Genomic DNA, 21,027 nt, shown 5'->3' with positions numbered 1-21,027 from the left:
GGCTGAGTGTGGGGAATGGCTGAGTGTGGGGAATGGCTGAGTGTGGGGAATGGATGAGTGTGGGGAATGGCTGAATGTGGGGAATGGCTGAATGTGAGGAATGGCTGAGTGTGGGGAATGGCTGAGTGTGGGGAATGGCTGAGTGTGGGGAATGGCTAAGTGTGAGGAATGGCCGAGTGTGGGGAATGGCCGAGTGTGGGGAATGGCCGAGTGTGGGGAATGGCCGAGTGTAGGGAATGGCCGAGTGTGAGGAATAGCTGAGTGTGGGGAATGGCTGAGTGTGGGGAATGTCTGAGTGTGGGGAATGGCTGAGTGTGGGGTATGGCTGAGTGTGGGGAATGGCTGAGTGTGGGGAATGGCTGAGTGTGGGGAATGGCTGAGTGTGGGAAATGGCTGAGTGTGGGGAATGGCTGAGTGTGGGGAATGGCTGAGTGTGGGGAATGGCTGAGTGTAGGGAATGGCTGAGTGTGGGGAATGGCTGAGTGTGGGGAATGGCTGAGTGTGGGGAATGGCTGAGTGTGGGGAATGGCTGAGTGTAGGGAATGGCAGAGTATGGAAAACGGCTGAGCGTGGGGAATGACTGAGTGTGAGGAATGGCCGGGTGTGGGGAATGGCTGAGTGTGGGAATGGCTGAGTGTGGGGAATGGCTGAGTGTGGGGAATGGCTGAGTGTGGGGAATGGCTAAGTGTGGGGAATGGCTAAGTGTGGGGAATGGCTAAGTGTGGGGAATGGCTGAGTGTGAGGAATGACTGAATATGAGGAATGGCTGAGTGTGGGAATGGCTGAGTGTGGAGAATGGCTGAGTGTGGGGGAATGGCCGAGTGTGGGGGAATGGCTGAGTGTGGGGAAATGGCTGAGTGTGGGGGAAATGGCTGAGTGTGGGGGAATGGCTGAGTGTGGGGAATGGCTAAGTGTGGGGGAATGGCTGAGTGTGGGGGAATGGCTGAGTGTGGGGGAATGGCTGAGTGTGGGGAATGGCTAAGTGTGGGGCAATGGCTGAGTGTGGGGGAATGGCTGAGTGTGGGGCACTGGCTGAATGTGAGGAATGGCTGAGTGTGGGGAATGACTGAGTGTGGGGAATGGCTGAGTGTGGGGAATGGCTGAGTGTGGGGAATGGCTGAGTGTAGGGAATGGCAGAGTATGGAAAACGGCTGAGCGTGGGGAATGACTGAGTGTGAGGAATGGCCGGGTGTGGGGAATGGCCGAGTGTGGGGAATGGCTGAGTGTGGGGAATGGCTGAGTGTGGGGAATGGCTGAGTGTGGGGAATGGCTGAGTGTGGGGAATGGCTAAGTGTGGGGAATGGCTGAGTGTGAGGAATGACTGAATATGAGGAATGGCTGAGTGTGGAGAATGGCTGAGTGTGGGGGAATGGCTGAGTGTGGGGGAATGGCCGAGTGTGGGGGAATGGCTGAGTGTGGGCAAATGGCTGAGTGTGGGGGAAATGGCTGAGTGTGGGGGAATGGCTGAGTGTGGGGAATGGCTGAGTGTGGGGAATGGCTAAGTGTGGGGGAATGGCTGAGTGTGGGGGAATGGCTGAGTGTGGGGGAATGGCTGAGTGTAGGGCACTGGCTGAGTGTGGGGAATGGCTGAGTGTGGGGAATGGCTGAGTGTGGGGAATGGCTGAGTGTGGGGAATGGCTGAGTGTGGGAAATGACTGAGTGTGGGGAATGACTGAGTGTGAGGAATGGCTGAGTGTGGGGAATGACTGAGTGTGGGGAATGGCTGAGTGTGGGGAATAGCTGAGTGTGGGGAATGGCTGGGTGTGGGGAATGGCTGAATGTGGGGAATGGCTGAGTGGGGGAATGGCTGAGTGGGGGAATGGCTGAGTGGGGGGAATGGCTGAGTGGGGGGAATGGCTGAGTATATGGGAATGGCTGAGTATATGGGAATGGCTGAGTATGTGGGAATGGCTGAGTATGTGGGAATGGCTGAGTGTGGGGAATAGCTGAGTGTGGGGAATAGCTGAGTATGTGGGAATTGGCTGAGTGTGGGGAATGGCGGAATGTAGGAATTGGCTGAGTGTAGGGAATAGCTGAGTGTGAGGAACGTACATAATATGCATTGATATGCGGGAACATTCGAATGAACATATATCATACCACACCTCACGCCTACTCTCCTCTTTACACCATCACTCAAATAGAACACAGGGATACCATGACACCATTCGGTATAACTGTTCTCATATCAACATCTCCCGCTCACTCCCCATCACTCTAAGTAACCACCGCTGGTTTAACACCCCCAGCCAGGCGTTTCTCCTCAGGCCTAACGCAGCCACTCTCGAGCTGGATTAATTCTGCCAGAGCGTACACATTCTCCTGACCTCTCAACCACCACACCTACCGCTAAGAAGCAGCTACCACAATAACCCCGCACCAGCTGCACACATACTCTGTGCGCACACGCACCTTTTGTCTCTCTTCACCCTCTCTACTGACTCGAACCTCGGTTCCCAAGGGCGTTCAACCTACCAGCGCCTTCAGACCATACCAATGGTATATAAGGCGCTATATAAATGCAAAATACAATACAATACAATTTCTATAGAGAATTAGCAAAATATAGCACACCAGACCCCAAGATATCATTATCCCAGCATTCTCCCTGGCACCTGCGTCAGACATCAAGGAACATCACCACCTTTTTGATGTTGGAAGATCAATTTTGATTCCTCTGGAAAGGACGACCTCCTTCGTAGTTCAGATAGCCTATTTGTTACCTTTGGGGCATTGGTCAAGGGCTGGGAGGCTTCCTCCCTTTCCATCAGCAGATGGTGAAAAGCTAATATTGCTTTAGAAAATACTCTTATAGTCGCCACTTTATTCAAGGGTATCTAAGGCCATTCTTTTAAGTGGGTGGCAGCATCCTGGGCAGATGCACATGTAATCCCAGAAGAAGCAGGTGGTCCTTCAGATCAGAGTTTCAGCCATGCTTTTGTTCAAGCAGTAGCCAGCTGAACATACATTTCAATTCTGTGGTTATTTTGAAATATTATCTTACTCACCTTTGGACTGATGTGGACCTTTCCTGCACTTCAAATGTAAGGATTGGGTATGATGAGTTGGAGTCTGTCCTGAGTAGAGGCTAAAATGCCAAGTCAGAACTCGCACTGCTACAAACCAAGAGCAAACACAATAATACAGTTAAAACATACACATTTAAGAGACATACCTCCTTCACCTTGTGTGCTAATGTGGGCTAAGGGAAGACTATGCTCTTAAAGGAATGGTTCGGTCAACATTTTTTATTGCCCCTACAGTCGCTCGATTTTAGAAAAATTTCCTATGGACCTTACCCGAGTTTTCGTCCATTAAACGCACGCGAAAACAGGCACCAGGGAGCTGCCATTTTGTGATAATCCTATCATTTCCCCGATCGCCCTGGCTGACCTGCTTTTGCGGCACTAAATCATATCCCCCGCCCCTGAGCATGACATTATCAAAACATTCACATTCCCCACCTCTCTCCGTGACGTACTTTAAAAACAAACAGCAACACAGTAAATTTGGTAAAGTACATTTATTTGACATTAAATGTTTAAAGAATATTCTGCAATTGCCATATGAACTCCGAAAGTCATTTATTTTCTTTTATCTCTATCCGCAAAACCGTAAAATTTTATCGTGAGTCACGCGCTGTTCCTTTATGCTACACAGGGTGTTGGTTTTCGTTCAAAGAGGCACTTTTGTCGCACGTCGAACCGCAAGGCTGCGGTTCAAGGCTGGGCTTGCAGATAAGGCACAGGAAGACTTCTGAATGGAGACACACTTATGTGGATTGCAGGGGGGCGGCCGCCCTCAGGGGAGGCCTGCCTGGAGACACGGGGTCTGAGGAGGCCATGTGAGCGATGGCCCCTGGGCGTGGGATACTTTCTGAAGTGTACATGCTGTTTGGCACCTTGGCCGTTTGCGCCCGTCCCTTGCCCTTATGTGATGTTAACTTTGCATGACATTTGCGTAGATGGGAACACTGAGCAGGACACGGGCCATCAATATTTGTACCCCCTTTCCACTCCATATTTGTGACCAGGCCTCACTGCGATAGTACAGCGTGCAGAGCACATGGCCCACAGCCTCGTTCCCACTCTGACTGGAAAACTCTAGAGGTATTTGCAACAGCTAATAAATGTAACACATCACTCTCTGAGATCACGGTCCTGCATGTGAACCGGCCTGAACCCAGCACATGGCTCGTTCATCTCCACAAACGTGTCCTTGCCCACACACCCTCGCCAGTGGAAAGTTACTGCCATTCTGACCCTGTGTCCCTGCAAGGTATTCTCTTCATGTGCCAGACCACTGACTACGCCATGATGGCCACCTAGCAGATCCCCAACTAACATTAGACCCCTACTGCAGTATATCGTTGCCTAACAATAACAAATGCCACATATCGGAGATTCTTGTGAGCACAGACCCACACTTCAAACACTGTATTATAGTGGTCAAGGCCCTTGACCTAAGGCCTGTATAATCCAATGTTCATTGATAGTATTGATATATGTGTGACTTTTATAGAGACATAACCGACTGAAAGACTTTGAACAAGTGTTATTTAGTGAATGCATTATTGATAATATATTATGTTAGCTTAGATAGTGACCACCCCGCTTCACAGCGACCTGAACTTCACCCATTCCGAGCACAGGTGTCTGACGTCCATCCTTGAATGGAGACACACTTGATTGATTTAAAAAATCGAAACAACCGTTGTTAAAATATATGTGGTGTTTTATTTTTTAGCTTATTTTGATGACACAAAAATACAAAAGTTTACACATTGTACAGTTCAGGTTGCAGCACAGCGAGAGAAAATCCCCTGTACTGACCGCTGTCACTCGGGAACGTTACTCTTATGGCACGAACGGCACAGGCGGGTATCACTCTTCGAACGCGGTGTCCAAGCCAACCGTGAAGCCACCATGTAAAGGAACGATAGGCCACCAGCCTGTACCACCTGTGAAAAGGAATGAAACAAACTGTTTTTAAATGACCAAGATAAGTTTAATAAACGTTTGTTGTCAATGACAATTCTTGTAACTAATGGCATTCTGCTCAGACAAATGCTATCTAGACACTGCACACTATTGAAAGACTTTCATGCGTTACAATGATATGTAGATGTAATTTTGGATATAGTAGAAGAACATGAAATGGGAGTGGCATGACAAGCAGAGTATACTTACTCGTTACTCGGATTACGAGGACGAACAGTTGTGCGAAGTTCGTGCATAAGCACCATCATTATCCTCAACACGGACCGTGTGAGGCAGGCTGCCCTGAAGTCTGGCAGCTCGGTGATGCATTGCGGTCGTGGCTCCTTCCGAAATGTAGGCCACGCATCCCGAGTTTTCACAGCAGCAGCAGTTCTCCTCCTCGGTCGGCATTAGCTCGCACCGATTGCATGTGCACCAGGTGGAAACACCGTCCATGCGACTAGGTCCAGTGTCTTCATCCGTTGATTCCTCCTGCCAACTGCTGTCCAAATCCCCATCGTTTTCGCGTGTTTCCCTTTCCAGTAGTTCCTCCTCGGTATACTCGGGCTCGTACATGTAGGGCATTATTGTATCCATTGTGTGTTGCACAAACTAAAATAATTCATAGCGGTGGTACTGGTATCTGTCCACACGGGCTACAAGCAACGAAGGCAGCTGACCAGAGCACAGAAACGAGTCACAGAATACTCAAAGTAACACAGAGAGAGGAATGGAATCGAAAATCTGCTGCTGTGTGTTGTGAAACGGTCTGTTTATACTTATTGAGGAAAGAGGCGTCCTGCCATTTCCATGGCGACACGTCATTAGCTGAAGCGCAGCGAATGTTGACACGAGACGTGCTTTGGTGTTGTGAAATGGGCAGTACGCGTCTGCTGATGACAGGCTCAGGGGTGGGGAATATGATTTAGTGCCGCAAAAGCAGGTCCGCCAGGGCGATGGGAGAAATGATAGGATTATCACAAAATGGCAGCTCCCTGGTGCCTGTTTTCGCGTGCGTTTAATGGACGAAAACTCGGGTAAGGTCCATAGGAAATTTTTCTAAAATCGAGTGACTTAGGCTTAAAAACACATGGCCGACCCGTAGGGGCAATAAAACATTTTGACCGAACCATTCCTTTAAGAGAGATGTGGATGCAATTCAGTAGCAGCCCAAAACAGTAAAGCACACCAGTCTGAAATAAAGGATGTGTGCAATCAAGTTTCTATGAAAATAGATATACTTTAATAAAATATACCTTCTGCAAAATAACTAAATAGAAAAACACTACCCAAAATCCACCCCTGAGGAAAGAACAGAGAATAAGCAAAGAAAACATAATGCAGTTCTCTGGGCAATGAATCGGGGGTGTAAGGCAAGTCACAAACAAAATGGTCTTGTAAAAGGATATGTTCCTTAAAGATAAGAAAGAATTTAGTGTCCTAGCCAGTCTCAAAGGCCCAAAACTGGACCATGGGGGGAGTTAAGAGTCAGTAGTACCTTCTAATGGCTCATGGACGTTCAACTGTGTCGAACCAGGCATCTTGGTGCTGTTCCAGCAGTTCGAATTAGGTTCATGGTCATGGCTGAGTTGTTCTAGATGGGGAGCAGGCATTGAGCCGGGTCGAGCTGAAGTTCACCAGCATCGGTTTGTAAGTGAAGCGGTTGCTGACTAGATGCATGGTTTGAGTCAAACACCTCAAGTGCTGTGTTCAAGATCCCAGTTCTAAGGTGCCTCCAGGGCCTGGGTGAATGCTGATGAAAATCTGCAGTAAAGACGCTGGTGGTTCATATAGGCATTTAGAAGAAGGCAGATGCATTGATGAGATTCAGGTTTGTTCCGGGGCGATGATGCGCTGAGCTGGTGCGGTGCAACAGCGATCTGGTTCAAAGGTGTAGTTTAGCAGTTTGGGAGCAGCAATCACACTGTTCTAGGTGGGGAGGAGTGTCGAGCTGGGTTCAAACAGGGGCTCACTGCATTTTGATTGCAATGCTTGAAAGTACCGAATCGTAAGGGCCACCTGGGTCGGTTCGACAGTTGGTTTGACTGAGAAGATGCTGGAGACTGGACGCGCGGTTACATTGGATCGGCTCAATCGAGCGCTTGATGAGCTGTGGAATGTAAGGGCCACCAGGGTCAGTCCGTCGGTCGGTTCGACGGCGAAGAGGCTGGAGATGCAGTTCAGTTCCAGGGGCTCAATGCAGCATTCACTGATCGGGCCTCGATGGACCACCAGGGCAATCGGCAGTGGAGATGCTTGCGGTTCAAGCTGTGGTGCGAAGACGGAAGATGCCCTGATGAGCGTGTAGTTTAAGCGGAGGCACCAATGCACTCGGCTAGCAGGTGAGGCTGTACACAGGTTCAAACACACACACAAGTGGTTTGAGGAGGTAGAGTGCCAACAGCAGTTCCGGAGGGTCCTGTGGGTTTGAACTAGCAAAACTGGGCTCGAATTAATTCACAAATTGATTTGATGTTAGGAAATCAGGTTTCCTGGCCATCTGGGTCCTCTGAATGCTTTTAGTCTCAATCCAGGGGCTCAAGAGTAAGTTGCAGTCCTTGTTCTTGTTCTACCAAGCACTAGAGAGGCTAGTCCACAACTGCAGGTGTCCTAAAATGTGGTGAGATCCTGGGTACTGTTGTGTCTGAAAGAGAGGCATGTCTTGTCCCAGCAGCAGGTCATCCCCAATGGTCCCTAAGGATGGTTAGGGGACAAAGCTTGCCTCTGCCTTGAACACTCAGTCTTCACTCTTCACGTCAATGGCTGAGGTCTTTGGAGAGATCAACTCTCCTGACAGAGGTCCTCAGGTTTACGTTCAAGAATGAATCTAAGAAGTGGTGTGAAACCTCTTCTTTTAAAGGAAAATGTTCATGGATGACTGGACTAAAGATAGCCTGGTTTAGGGGTCCAATGACTGATCTTAAAAAGAGTGGACTTTACCCTTCTGACATCACACCAAAAGTGCTTTGTGCTTAAGGAAGTGGAGGGTACAGGAAGGAGAGATGGAGGCAGAGAGAAACAAGATGGTGGAATCTTCCTTCATCTGTACAGAGCTCCCTTTGTCTACACTAACCCTTCCCCCTTCCTTTCTCAAAAGGATCAAAGGCCCTTTGAAATGCAGCACCTTGACATGAGGCCAAGTCTTTTGTGAATGGATGTCCCCTTTGATTCCTGTTCCTAAGCCAGCTTCCTGTGGAGTGGCTGTCTTTTGGGAAGGGTGATACCTACCGTTAGAAAGGAACAAAGAGAGGCAACCACCCAAGGCTACAGTCCAGCCAGAAGTAGCAAGGTCCAGCCTGTCTAAGTAGAATACACATAATCCTTCCACAGCTGGGCATGGGCTCACAGGGCTGACACATGTGAAATATCAAATTGCTGTGGCTGGAATCATTCAAAGAATACCACCCAGTATACCATAACTCAGGTATTGCTTAATTTTAAAGATTTTTCTGCCACCAGGAGGTAGACTCAGAATTATAGAGTTTTGAAACACATATACATATCTTAAATGGGGCCGTGAACTGCAGAGACTTGACTGTCACTGCCGCTGTTAAATTGGCACCAGTAACCTCTGCACCTGCTCTGTGCCACTGATAGAGCAGGTGCTGCAGATCAGGCTACTGATGCACAGGGGCACAACTACATATTATGCTTTTGACATGGAGTTTATGAAAGGGTAATGTGATCTGCAGATTTCCCTTTCAAAGATGGAATTACCCACATCATTTTTCCAAATTAATAAAAATCCAAAAACCTAGGGCTCCTACACCCTTGCCAAATGTAAATTCATCACATAGGGACAAGGAAGAGGGACATAGGGGTAATGCTTCAATGGTGAGATAAATATTGACCCTTGTACAATAGCCACAGGTCAGGAATATTCTGGCAAAGGGGAGATCTTCCTACTGCCGAGATAGGATGGGGACATGTGGGTGTACAGGGCTCAAGGAAGTCGAAAAATGTTTTCTGTTTGAGAGGCAAGACACCTCAAATTTGAATAGTGATGAGGAAGTTAAGAGTAATGGAGATACCATGTGAATTAATCGAAGCATTCCATGGTGGGACTAAACCAAAGCACACCCTCCTTACTGAAGCATAGAATTATGAAAAAATTACAATTTGCTGGGATTTCCTAGTACTGACACCTTTATGCGAAACATGGTGGGGGAATGATGGCCGGGAAAGGCAACACAAACGTATGTGTTTGTGATTGGAGAGAGGTTTTAGGGTTGTAGATTCCCTAGCATGCTGACAGGAAAAGGATAAGGGCCAGTCTCACTACCCACTCACACGAAAGGCCTGTGGGGTCTGGTAGAAGTGAGTCAATCATCTGAAAGGCTTGCAGGTCTGGATGCAAAGACAAGTCACATTTCAAGCTTGTTTTTGAAAGGCCAGCAGGGCTTGGATAGGCAGTAATTTCAGGAATTCTTTAGAAGGGTTGAGTAGTAGGGTGGGAGACCTTCAATCCAGCATTTCAGTTGACAAGTGGCACTGCCTGCTGTAGTGTATGTACCATTTGATAGAGATGTATTTGAACCCCTACAATGTTGATTGAAACCCTATGCATCTAATGACCCCCAAAAATGTTATACACATTTTATATAAACACGATAAGAATGCTGCTGTAGTATATATGACATTTGATAGCGATGCATCGCAACCCCTATGAATCTAATTGTACCCCAATAAATTGGTTGACCCCCAAAAAGATATATACATTTTACATGCATTTTATATAAATTTGATAAGAATTGCAATGGGTTTGATAAAAAAAGTGATATAGATTTACCCGAACCCCAATAAATGTAATTCAACCACAGTAAATTTGGTGACCACTCCCCCAAAAAATGTTTAGATACATTTTATATGAATTGTATATAAATTTGAACCAAACCCCAATGAATTTGATATAAATAGGTATATGACAATGGGTGGTTCTAAGGGTATGATAATATTAAGGCTGGAAGAAAGAGGCAGGGCTAAGAAAGTGATCTAGATTCACTTGCACCTGCTCCCCAGCTGCAAAGGAAAGAGGCTGGAGAGCTCATTAAGTAGGGAAAAGATCGACAAACAGGAAGGCACCAGGTGGGCGGGGCTTGCTAAGTGGCGAAAAAGAGCGCAACCAGGAGGGCACCAAGTGGGCGGGGCTTAGGATAGGTGACCTAGGTCCAATTGCACCTGCTCCCCAGCTGCAAAGGAAAAGAGGCTGGAGGGCTCATTAAGTAGGGAAAAGAGCGGCAAGCAGGAAGGCACCAGGTGGGCGGGGCTTGCTAAATGGTGAAAAAGATCAGCAACCTGGAAGGCACGAGATGGACGAGGCTGCCGGGTGTCCTAGATCCACTTGCACCTGCTCCCAGCTGCAAAGGAAAGAGACTGGAGGGCTCATTAAGGAGGGAAAAGAGCAGCAAGCAGGAAGGCACCAGGTGGGCGGGGCTTGCTAAGTAGTGAAAAAGAGCAGCAACTAGGAAGGCATCAGGTGGGCGGGGCTTAGGCCAGATGACCTAGATCCACTTGCACCTGCTCCCCAGTTGCAAAGGAAAAGAGGCTGGAGGGCTCCTGAAGTAGGGAAAAGAGCAGCAAGCAGGAAGGCACCAGGTGGGCGGGGCTTGCTAAGTGGTGAAAAAGATCAGCAACCAGGAAGGCACCAAGTGGCTGGGGCTTAGGCCAGGTGACCTAGATCCACTTGCACCTACTCTCCACTTGCAAAGGAAAGAGACTGGAAGGGTCCTTAAGTAGGGAAAAGAGCAGGAAGCAGGAAGGCACCAGGTGGGGAGGGCTTTCTAAATGGTGTAAAAGATTGGCAACCAGGAAGGCACCAGGTGGGGGGGCTTAGGCCAGGTGACCTAGATCCACTTGCACCTGCTCCCCAACTGCAAAGGAAAGAGGCTGTAGGGCTCCTGAAGTCGGGAAAAGAGAGGCAAGTAGGAAGGCACAAGGTGGGTGGGGCTTGCTAAGTGGTGAAAAAGAGCGGCAACCTGGAAGGCACCAGGTGGGGTGGCTTAGGCCAGGTGACCTAGATCCACTTGCACCTGCTCCCCAGCTGCAAAGGAAAAGAGGCTGGAGGGCTCCTGAAGTGAGGAAAGCGCGGCAAGCAGGAAGGCACCAGGTGGGCGGGGCTTGCTAAATTGTGAAAAAGAGCGGCAACCAGGAAGGCACCAGGTGGATGGGGCTTAGGCCGAGTGACCTATGTCCACTTGCACCTGCTCCCCAGTTGCAAAGGAAAGAGGCTGGAGGAATCTTTAAGTAGGGAAAAGAGCAGCAAGCAGGAAGGCACAAGGTGGGCAGGGCTAGCTAAGTGGTGAAAAAGAGCGGCAACCAGGAAGGCACCAGGTGGGTGGGGCTTAGGCCTGGTGACCTATATCCACTTGCACCTGCTCCCCAGCTGCAAAGGAAAGAGGCCGGAGGGGTCCTTAAGTAGGGAAAAGAGCAGGAAGCAGTAAGGCATCAGGTGGCCGGGACTTGCTAAATGTTAAAAAAGAGCAGCACCAGGTGGGTGGGGCTTGCTAAGTGGTGAAAAAGAGCGGCAACCAGGAAGGCATCAGGTGGGTGGGGCTTAGGCCAGGTGACCTAGATCCACTTGCACCTGCTCCCTAGCTGCAAAGGAAAAGAGGCTGGAGGGCTCCTGAAGTAGAGAAAAGAGCGGCAACCAGGAAGACACCAGGTGGGCAGGGCTTAGGCCAGGTAACCTAGATCCACTTGCACCTGCTCCCCAACTGCAAAGGAAAAGAGGCTGTAGGGCTCCTGAAGTAGGGAAAAGAGAGGCAAGTAGGAAGGCACCAGGTGGGCGGGGCTTGCTAAGTGGTGAAAAAGAGCAGCAACCTGGAAGGCACCAGGTGGGGTGGCTTAGGCGAGGTGACCTAGATCCACTTGCACCTGCTCCCCAGCTGCAAAAGAAAAGAGGCTGGAGGGCTCCTGAAGTGAGGAAAGAGCGGCAAGCAGGAAGGCACCAGGTGGGCGGGGCTTGCTAAGTTTTGAAAAAGAGCAGCAACCAGGAAGGCACCAGGTGGACGGGGCTTAGGCCGAGTGACCTATGCCCACTTGCACCTGCTCCCCAGTTGCAAAGGAAAGAGGTTGGAGGGCTCTTGAAGTAGAGAAAAGAGCGGCAAGCAGGAAGGCACCAGGTGGGTGGGGCTTGCTAAGTGGTGAAAAAGAGGGCCAACCAGGAAGGCACCAAGTGGGCGTTGCTTAGGCCAGATGACCTAGATCCACTTGCACCTGTTCCCCAGCTGCAAAGGAAAAGAGGTTGGAGGGCTCCTTAAGTAGGGAAAAGAGTGGCAAGCAGGAAGGCACCAGGTGGGCATGGCTTGCTAAGTGGTGATAAAGAGCGGCAACCAGGAAGGCACCAGGCGGGCGGGGCCTAGGCCTGGTGACCTAGATCCACTTAGACCTGCTCCCCAACTGCAAAGGAAAGAGGCAGGAGGGCTCCTTAAGTAGGGAAAAGAGCGGCAAGCAGGAAGGCACCAGGTGGGCAGGGCTTATGCCAGGTGACCCAGATCCACTTGCACCTGCTCCCCAGCTGCAAAGGAAAGAGGCTGGGGGGGTCCTTAAGAAGGGAAAAGAGCAGCAAGCAGGAAGGTACCAGGTGGGCAGGGCTTGGTAAGTGGTGAAAAAGTGCGCCAACCAGGAAGGCACCAGGTGTGCGGGGCTTAGACCAGGTGACCCAGATCCACTTGCACCTGATCCCCAACTGCAAAGGAAAGAGGCTGGAGGGGTCCTTAAGTAGGGAACAGAGCCGCAAGCAGGAAGGCTCCAGGTGGGTGGGGCTTGCTAAATGGTGAAAAAGAGTGGTACCAGGTGGGTGGGGCTTAGGCCAGACGACCTAGATCCACTTGCACCTGCTCCCCAGCTGCAAAGAAAAAGAGGCTGGAGGGCTCCTGAAGTAGTGAAAAGAGCGGCAAGCAGGTAGGCACCAGGTGGGTGGGGATTGCTAAGTGGTGAAAAAGCGGCAACCAGGAAGTCACCAGGTGGGTGGGGCTTAGGCCTGGTGACCTAGATCCACTTGCACCTGCTCCCCAGCTGCAAAGGAAAGAGGCCGCAGGGGTCCTTAAGTAGGGAAAAGAGCAGGAAGCAGTAAGGCATCAGGTGGCCGGGACTTGCTAAATGGTAAAAAAGAGCAAAAAGAGCAGCACCAGGTGGGTGGGGCTTGCTAAGTGGTGAAAAAGCGCCAACCAGGAAAGCACCAAGCGGGCGGGGCTTAGGCCAGATGACCTAGATCCACTTGCACCTACTCCCCAGCTGCAAAGGAAAGAGGATGGAGGGCTCCTTACGTAGGAAAAAGAGCGGCAAGCAGGAAGCAACCAGGTGGGCGGGGCTTGCTAAGTGGTGAAAAAGAGCGGCAACCAGGAAGGCACCAGGTGGGCGGGGCTTAAGCCGAATGACCTCGATCCACTTGCACCTGCTGCCAGTTGCAAAGGAAAGAGGATGGAGGGCTCCTTACGTAGGAAAAAGAGCGGAAAGCAGGAAGGCACCAGGTGGGCGGGGCTTACTAAGTTGTGAAAAAGAGCGGCAACCAGGAAGGCACCAGGTAGTTGGGGCTTAGGCCAGGTGACCTAGATCTACTTGCACCTGCTCCCCAGCTGCAAAGGAAAGAGACTGGAGGGCTCATTAAGGAGGGAAAAGAGCGGCAAGCAGGAAGGCACCAGGTGGGCAGGGCTGGCTAAGTGTTGAAAAAGAGCGGCAACCAGGAAGGCATCAGGTGGGCGGGGCTTAGGCCAGGTGACCTAGATACACTTGCACCTGCTCCCCAACTGCAAAGGAAAAAATGCTGAAGGGCTCCTTACGTAGGGAAAAGAGCAGCAAGCAGGAAGGCACAAGGTGGCAGGAGCTTGCTAAGTGGTGAAAAAGAGCGGCAACTAGGAAAGCACTAGGTGGGAAGCGCTTAGGCCAGGTGACCTAGATCCACTTGCACCTGCGGCCCAGCTGTAAAGGAAAAGAGGCTGGAGGGCTTCTGAAGTAGGGAAAAGAGCGGCAAGCAGGAAGGCACCAGGTGGGTGGGGCTTAGAGCAGGTGACCTAGATCCACTTGTACCTGCTCCCCAGCTGCAAAGGAAAAGAGGCTGTAGGGCTCCTTAAGTAGGGAAAAGAGCGGCAAGCAGGAAGGCACTAGGTGGGCGGGGCTTGCTAAGTGGTGAAAAATAGCGGTAACCAGGAAGGCACCAGATGTGCGGGGCTTAGGCCGGGTGACCTAGATCCACTTGCACCTGCTCCCCAGCTGCAAAGGAAAGAGGCTGGAGGGCTCATTAAGTAGGGAAAAGAGCGGCAACCAGGAAGGCATCAGGTGGGTTGGGCTTAGGCCAGATGACCTAAATCCATTTGCACCTGCACCCCAGCTGCAAAGGAAAAGTGGCTGGAGGTCTCCTTACGTAGAGAAAAGAGCGCCAAGCAGGAAGACACCAGGTGGGCGGGGCTTGCTAAGTGGTGAAAAAGAGCAGCAACCAGGAGGGCACCAGGTGGGTGGGGCTTAGGCCAGGTGACCTAGATCCACTTGCACCTGCTCCCCAGCTGCAAAGGAAAAGAGGCTGGAGGAATCTTTAAGTAGGGAAAAGAGCAGCAAGCAGGAAGGCACAAGGTGGGCAGGGCTAGCTAAGTGGTGAAAAAGAGCGGCAACCAGGAAGGCACCAGGTGGGTGGGGCTTTGGCCAGGTGACCTAGATCCACTTGCACCTGCGGCCCAGCTGTAAAGGAAAAGAGGCTGGAGGGCTCCTGAAGTAGGGAAAAGAGCGGCAAGCAGGAAGGCACCAGGTGGGTGGGGCTTAGAGCAGGTGTTCTAGATCCACTTGTACCTGCTCCCCAGCTGCAAAGGAAAAGAGGCTGTGGGGCTCCTTAAGTAGGGAAAAGAGCGGCAAGCTGGACGGCACCAGGTGGGCGGGGCTTGCTAAGTGGTGAAAAACAGCAGTCACCAGGAAGGCACCAGGTGGGCAGGGCTTAGGCCGGGGGACCTAGATCCACTTGCACCTGCTCCCCAGTTGCAAAGGAAAGAGGCTGGAGGGCTCATTAAGTAGGGAGAAGAGCGACAAGCAGTAAGGCACCAGGTGGGTGGGGCTTGCTAAGTTTTGAAAAAGAGCGGCAACCAGTAAGGCACCAGGTGGGTGGGGCTTAGGCCAGGTGACCTAGATCCACTTGCACCTGCTCCCCAGCTGCAAAGGAAAAGAGGCTGGAGGGCTCCTGAAGTAGAGAAAAGAGCCGCAAGCAGGAAGGCACCAGGTGGGCGAGGCTTGCTAAGTGGTGAAAAAGAGCAGCAACAAGGAAGGCACCAAGTGGGCGGGGCTTAGGCCAGATGACCTAGATCCACTTGCACCTGCTTCCCAGCTGCAAAGGAAAAGAGGCTGGAGGGCTCCTGAAGTAGGGAAAAGAGCAGCTGGCAGGAAGGCACAAGACGGGCAGTGCTAGCTAAGTGGTGAAAAAGAGCGGCAACCAGGAAGGCACGAGGTGGGCATGGCTTAGGCCAGGTGACCTACATCCACTTGCACCTGTTCCCCAGCTGCAAAGGAAAAGAGGCTGGAGGGCTCCTTAAGTAGGGAAAAGAGCGGGAAGCAGGAAGGCACCAGGTGGGCGTGACTTGCAAAGTGGTGAAAAAGAGCAGCAACCATGAAGGCACCAGGCGGGCGGGGCCTAGGCCAGGTGACCTAGATCCACTTAGACCTGCTCCCCAGCTGCAAAGGAAAGAGGCTGGAGGGCTCCTTAAGTAGGGAAAAGAGCTGCAAGCAGGAAGGCACCAGGTGGGCGAGGCTTAGGCCAGGTGACCCAGATCCACTTGCACCTGATCCCCAACTGCAAAGGAAAGAGGCTGGAGGGGTCCTTAAGTAGGGAATAGAGTCGCAAGCAGGAAGGCACCAGGTGGGTGGGGCTTGCTAAATGGTGAAAAAGAGTGGTACCAGGTGGGTGGGGCTTAGGCCAGACGACCTAAATACACTTGCACCTGCTCTCCAGCTGCAAAGAAAAAGAGGCTGGATGGCTCCTGAACTAGTGAAAAGAGCGGCAAGCAGGTAGGCACCAGGTGGTTGGGGCTTGCTAAGTGGTGAAAAAGTGGCAACCAGGAAGGCACCAGGTGAGCGGGGCTTAGGCCTGGTGACCTAGATCCACTTGCACCTGCTCCACAGCTGCAAAGGAAAGAGGCTGGAGGGGTCCTTAAGTAGGGAAAAGAGCAGGAAGTAGGAAGGCATCAGGTGGCCGGGGCTTGCTAAATGGTGAAAAAGAGCAGAACCAGGTGGGCGGGACTTAGGCCAGGGAACCTAGATCCACTTGCACCTGCTCCCCAGAAGCAGAGGAAAAGAGGCTGAAGGACTCCTGAAGTAGGGAAAAGAGCAGCAAGCAGGAAGGCACCAGGTGGGCGGGGCTTGCTAAGTGTTGAAAAAGAGTGCCAACCTTCCTTGTGAACCTGGTACTCTACTTTCACAGGAGTAGCCCAAGGCTATAAAAACGACGCCCTTGGTTTACTCCCTGCTTCGCGTTTATTCTGCTGTGTGAACGCAGCAGCTAATGCTTACAGCGTAATCCCCATCCCTAATTTCTGACTCTTTGTTTCTCAATCCGAGAACTGGACTCCGCTCCTGCAAATACCTTACCAGGCTTCTTCCACGTGACACTCCGGCTCCACATTGAATCTAGAACTCGCCATCTGTAAAGCAAAGGAGAAAGAAGTGTTTTTACATAAAGGTAATTGTCATGGCCACTGGGTAGGAACAACAAGCTCCACTACATAAAAGGTCCAGTTGGACCCAGTCCTGGCGCCTTTGTCACCAGGCTCATGAGTAAGTGTGCTCTGCACACTTTTATTCTAGTGCACGTGCTGTTTTTTCCCCTGCAGGGCCTCCACGTGCCCCAGGGTCGGCCGTGGCCATCGGAGTGAATTGGGCCGCATGTGCAGCATCCTCTAGGAGTGACAGCGTGGGGCCACGAATCAGAACAAATGGGCGTGGCCGGGACCAGGCTATTTAAGCCTGCCCCGCCCGCATGCAAGCAATTTTCGTTAGTGTGCTTATAGCAGCGTAATGCTCACCGCTGCCTGAAGCGCATCCTTACCTGATTCCGGCTCTGAACCACAACACTTACTCAGGAGCCCACTTTCGGCCAGCATCATCGCGGATCCAGGCATCCTTCACCCGCCAGCAGATCTTCGGATAACGCATCGAGTCTGACATCGCCAGACAATCCCTGCAAGAGAAAAAGACAAAACAAGGTTAGAAAAAGCGATTAAGACATTACGCTAAGGTTGAGCTTAGACCAATCCTTGCGCTTGACCGTAAACCAAATTTACCACCTATTGGGACATCGTGAACTCCCTTTTCTTCCGTTGGGGCTCGCTTCTTGCACCGCAAATACCGCTGGGCCTCATATCACCTATTGGGGAAAAGGAAAACATTACAAAAAGATACGAACAATAATCAAGGAAAGACATTACAAAAGAATACAAACAATACTCATTATTGAAAGGATACTTACCTTTGGAGTGGTTCAGCCACAGCCGGTCTGCGCTGCCATGCACATGGACCAGTGAAGAACCTCGGTCTAGCTAAAGCGCCCCTGCAGTGAGAAGCAGGACGGAGAGCTCGCCATCGTAATTAAACAGGTGAGACTATATGGGTCGGCGCATGCTCACCACATTCTGGGAAGAACAGTTTGAGGGGGACCACAGTCATATCACAGCATTCTCATGGCCTCTCGTATTCTCGCAGGGGCAGTGCCAACAACCAGCGCAGTTCACAACACAAGGGATGGGGAAGAAGCCTGACCAAGGGGAGCCAGTTCCAGGGAGGGCTGCAACCGTGCCCCAATGTCCCCGCAGAGACCAGGTGAGCGTAACAGTAATAGACAATCGTAAACAAAAGTGGTAGCAGCACAACAGCTCAAGGGAAGTAATAAACCCTTACCTAATTGTGCTCCTCTTTTATTCACATGCATCTGGACACTGCATCTAGAAGAAAGAAGAACTTATTAACGCAGAAATAGGATACCAGCAAGCAAAAAATATCAAACACATCAGGAACCTCAGTGCAGAAACGTATGAGATAGCACCAGCAGAAGCTAGGACAGTAACTATCCAGCAAGCAGGGGAAAGATCAGAAGGACAAAGAATCAGGGAAAAGATCCAAGGACACAGAATCAGGGACAAGATCCCAAAGCACATACAGAAAACAGTGCAACTGCCTATATAAAGGAGGGAGACTTTGAGAAGTGATATGCGACAGAACCTCTCACAGCTGGACTCCAGGGATGTGAACACAAGGACTGGGCAGGCACCGATCAGTGACGGAACTGGTCCCTGGCGTCAACCAATACCCTACTCCGGTCTATCATCAGGTGAGTCTAGCCATTCCCCGGGGTTACACACTGAGACAGAGGGAGCAGGGGCAAAAGGTATTTTCCCACACAATCGTGACTATTCCCTCTCTCTTTCTAGGACCCTACCTACTCCACACCAGAATCACACACTAGCCAGTACTTCTCCATACGCTCAAACACTCCACCCCCTCCTCCTCCCAAACACAATGGTGTTCCTCACCCCCGCTGTACGTGTTTGTGGGTAAGAGTGGTATGGAAGACGCAGCTCCACAGGAAGTCCAAATGCTCCTGCAAGGCTCCAGGTAGGCGTTACAATAACTTCCCAATGTCATGGGGCAGTCTGTTGGAGATGTCATTCAAAACACTCAGGTGAGGGCAGCCGAAGATATGGCTAATTAGGAAATGGCTACCAATGCTTATGCTGTGGTTCCATGCCATCATGTTTGGATATACAACACAACTAAACGGATTCTGAAGACAATGGATACAAATCCATGATCATGCAGAATGATGGAATTAAGGTGGGGGCGAGTGACCCCAACCACGTGAACATTTGGGGAATACAGAAGGGCACGTTGTGTCAATATTGGACATTGTGCCAGCCAGTGGGTATATTTATAAAACAAACGTTTGTACCTTTTAGAGCTGTGACTCCTAACCAGGAGTTAAAATGATGCTTTTCTGTTTTTACCCACATCCTATAGCTGATCAAAAGGACATGGAGACTGATAGTGTTAAAGATGATGCAGTTGTTACCTGGGCAGATATCCTAGCCATTCAGGGCTTCACAGCCAAAGTGGTGAAAGCATGTTTAAAACAACACTTTCACAAATGGCTTACAGGGCATAACATTGACCATCTGCAGCAGGAAGCTCATGAATGTTTGAAAATATCCTAAAAAGATAAATTGTTACATATAATATGCTACATGTTGAGCCCTAAACATCTTGTAAAAATGATGTGTCTAATACAGTCGTCAACCCATCTAAGGGTTGGGAAAAGAGTGGAACAATGCATTGCTAGAACGTTGTGGGCTATACAAGTGCCGTATAAGCCCCTCTTTAAAATTAAGCAGTTTAGGCGGGGTTGGCCACTGTGTCCACTGTGTATTAGAACTATAATTGAGAAAACGGTTTGCATGTGGGGGGATACATTATATTTAATTCATTACAACAGAGAAATGTGTATGTGCCCCATAAACTGACCTATGAATATTAAGAATGTAGATACTTTACATGTATTTACGCTTATTTGCAGGAAATAAAAAATGAACACCTGTTCGGAAGCTGTCATTTAATGTGAAACCCACCAGTGGATTTGGCTCCCACAGGGCGTCGATCGGACCCAGACAGCTGCGGTCTCCTCCAACGTGAAGCATAGTGCAGAGATGACAGACTGGACTCGCCCGCCTAATCACGTCTGCTTGACCCGTAGAAGTATTCTCCTGCAAGTGGAGAAAGGATTTAGCCACCCGTGGATTCTAGTAATGGCACCCCACTGTTCTCCCCACTAATCACCTCCGATATTCCCTTTCAGTAATCTCACCTTATGTTTTTGAAGGATGAGCTCTCCATCCTGCGTGGAATGCAGGGCCACGTAGATACCGGTTACTTCACTGGTTAGAAGGCGTTGGAAGAGTTCCGGATGAATATTGACTCTGAGGTTCCTGGCGAGAACCCGTAAGTATAAAGTCCAAAGAGTTCAATATGTCCGATGTTCACTCTTGTCCCATTCCCTTCTTGTGTTGCAGCCGGGTGCAAGAGAAGATTGTCTTGTGGCAGCTGATGGCGTTCAGGTAAGAGTCTGTATTAGCCAACACTGTCCGGTAAAAGATGTGTGTATTTAACTTGTTGTTTTCTCTCTCCTTACAGGTGTGGCGTAAGAAGTTGCGGGATGTTAAAGAATAATGCCTTCGGTGGTAAATCAGGTAAGTCTATGGTGGTAAGAAGAGATTGTATTTGTTGGCTCTCTCGGCTCACCTTATATTGCTTTTGTTCCCTAGATGCTGGAGTTCAGCGAGGAAAATGATGGGGGCAGCGCCGAATTGAAAAATGCTGTGAGGACTGGTGAGTATGGCACTGGTGATGCGACGCGTGCAGAAATAATGTCCTGTCCAAGTCCGAAGACGTGATGGATCCGGAATCAGGTAAGGAATTGAAATAGAGTCTGTGTTCTATCCTTTCCTTCTTCTTTCCTCTTTTTCTAGGAGCTCTAGATTTGAGGCGGGCGTGGCAGAAGACTGGATGTTGACTGCAGGCACAGTGAGCATTACGCTGCTGGATGCAGAATAACGCGAATCATGTGCTGCTGTTCGGGCGTGGTTTAAATAGCCTTCAAAGTGGTCCCAGGTAAGAAGTTCCCCCAGAACCACATCGGAGTAAAAAATACTCCCTGAAGTAAAGTAGTCCTATTCAGGCCTCACGTTGGCTTGACGTCATTGCAGCATGGTCTGCATGACGTAAGTAATGTACATGAGCCTGGTGCCTATGGCGCCAGGACTGATTTCCTCTATGAGCCTGGTGCCAATGGCGCCAGGACTGTACCCAGACAGCCCCTAGCCGGGGCTGCTGGGTTTTTAGTAAGCACCTGGATACCTGATCCCGGGGCTGATGGGCTTGGTCTGGATGCCCGGGGGTAGGCATCATGACAGCACTCCCCCCCAAGGCCTCTCCTAAAGGTGTTCTTCCCCTTGGTCCTGGTTTGTCTGGGAAGTTCCGATGGAATTTTTTCACCAACCGAGGTGCATGAACGTGGTCACTAGGCTCCCAT

Source organism: Ambystoma mexicanum, chromosome 3p (assembly GCF_040938575.1).
Source record: "Ambystoma mexicanum isolate Mex_15411 chromosome 3p, UKY_AmexF1_1, whole genome shotgun sequence".
Taxonomy (NCBI): Eukaryota; Metazoa; Chordata; class Amphibia; order Caudata; family Ambystomatidae; genus Ambystoma; species Ambystoma mexicanum.
The sequence above is the reverse complement of the archived record's forward strand: the minus strand, read 5'-3'. Positions refer to the sequence as shown.